Genomic DNA, 2,500 nt, shown 5'->3' on the forward strand with positions numbered 1-2,500 from the left:
AAATACGACGCAAGCATCGATAGTTCATGAATTAGGACTTTCCGATCATACCAGTCTTTCTTTAGTTGCCGTAAAGATTCCAGGCTAAATAAGCCCCACCCTTTGATGACGTATTAGCGAATCACATTGTCTCCCACGTTAACAGCGATCACAATACAACCCGCTATAAATTTCAACTAGACAACACGGGAAACAACATGATTGGCTATGACGTCTTTAGGGGGTGGGGCTTATTTCCCCAGGAATCTCTGTGGCGACTATGATAGCACCCAAACCGTAAATCCCTCCCGCAAAGGCTTCCTAGTATCATGATTTTGGAAATATTGGAACATATGACTATTAACTTCTTGAGACTATATCAACTATCGTGAGTTTAGGCCGAAAGCTTCAGGTGGTTTTGAATAAACATTACACGGGGAAAATAAAGAAATTTGAGAGTCGAGAAAGTTTGAAATGAAATGATTTTGGGACTAGTTACTAAGTTTCAAACTGTTAAGATTAAGCGATAGTTTTATTTTTTATGGGGGGGAATATATATATTATATCTGCTAAAACTTTTCTGATAGCAGCAAAAAAAGGAAAAAAAAAGTTTTAAAAGTAACACGCTCTAACGATTTATAATTTCAATATATTTCGAAATTTATGATAATTACAACCTTTATGACTCTATTATTGTTTTAAGAACAATATCATGGATTAAAACCATGATTAGTAAAACATACGATTCTCAACCTACAACTCTTTCTTCCTTTAACACTTTCTAGCTTGCAACGTCCATATTCATCAAATCTATGAAATATATATGCTCTATCAATCTGGGATTGAAATCGCTTCAGAGAGCATCTCCTCTTTTCTATATTTTACTTTAGGAGAAATTTAAACCTTTATATATATATATATATATATATATATATATATATATATATATATATATATATATATATATATATATATATATATATATATATATATATATATATATATATATATATATATATATATATATATATATATATATATATATATTCATTACTTGCCTTCTCTTTCTCCTTCCATATTTTCTTGGTTATCCTATCCATTCTCATATTTTTCTTCACAGTATCTTCCCTCTCACTAAAGTCTCTTTTCCTTTTGTCATGTGCTCTTCGCACTCCCCAAAAGAGATTATTTCACCAAACTTTCGTCTGGGCTCCACAAGGCACTAGAAGAGTTGGAAGACCCAAGCCTACGTGGCTGATGACTAGTATTGATTTAAGAGCTCAAGATAGAGACTACTGGTGAAATCTAACTAAGACCCTTTGCGTCAATAGGCGTAGGAGGAGATGATGATGATGAAGTTTGAAAATGGAAAGTAATGATTGTGAGCAATTAGAATACGTAGTATACTAATTCTGACATTTGCAAACCCCTATAATTAATATAACGTTCATAAGTAAGAAATTAGTTTGTGACACGAGTTACTTACAGACGTGTGTTCCATTTTCCTCCTTTGTTTATGAAATTGTTAATGTGAAGCGAATTTTACGTGAAATTATTTCACATTTTTCTTCAAGATTAAATTCAGACGTACAGAAATCCAACCTATTCTAAAAAGAGAAGCCCCCCTTTCCATGCAAAATAACAATGTCTCTATTTGCTGGCTTATGATGTTACTTTATAGTTGAAAGTGGGGTCATTTGCCACTGACAGCAATGTTATGGCGTCACTTAAATTTAGGAAAGAGTGAAGGAGATTTTCTTGGAAGGAAGATGACCTCGTTTTCGTGTATGTGAACTATTCTGTCACTCCTAAAATCTCCCTAGCCGTCCATGTCTGGTTAATCGTCACCATTATGATAGTATAATGCTTTTCCCTCTTTCTCTTTTTGCACGAGTACCAGATGTATGAAGCTGCTTTTAGTACACTGGTAAAGCAATTCTTATCAAATTCAAAACATTTATTGATATATGGAGAATATTGATTTAAAGGCTCAAGATCGAAAGGACTGGCAAAATCTAACCGAGGCCCTTTGTGTCAATAGGCGTAGGAGATGATGATGATGATGGTGATGATGATGATGATGTAGATGATGATTGATTAAGCAATTCTTATCTTCCCTCTAGGGGTTATCTACTGAACTGTAATTTGTTCAGTGGCTACTTTCCACTTGGAATGGGTAGAAGAGATTCTTGAGCTACGGTAAGAAGCTCTTCTAGAAGAAGGACACTCAAAAATCAAACCTCAATTCTCTTCTTCATGTTATTTTGAATTTTTTATAGTTTATATATGTAAGATTTATTTTAATGTTGTTATTGTTCTTAAACTTCTCTTGCAGTTTATTTCCTTATTTCCTCTCCTCACCGCTCTTTTTCTCTTGAAGCCCTTGGGCTTATAGCATTCTGCTTTTCCAACTAAGGTTGCAGCTTAGCAAGTAATGATAATAAAAATAATTTGATCAAAATGGTGAGTAAACTGTCTTATGAACTGTTTCCAAAGATAAGGATTTTATCCTATCAAATTG

The sequence above is a fragment of the Palaemon carinicauda genome, chromosome 1 (genome assembly GCF_036898095.1).
Source record: "Palaemon carinicauda isolate YSFRI2023 chromosome 1, ASM3689809v2, whole genome shotgun sequence".
Classification (NCBI taxonomy): Eukaryota; Metazoa; Arthropoda; class Malacostraca; order Decapoda; family Palaemonidae; genus Palaemon; species Palaemon carinicauda.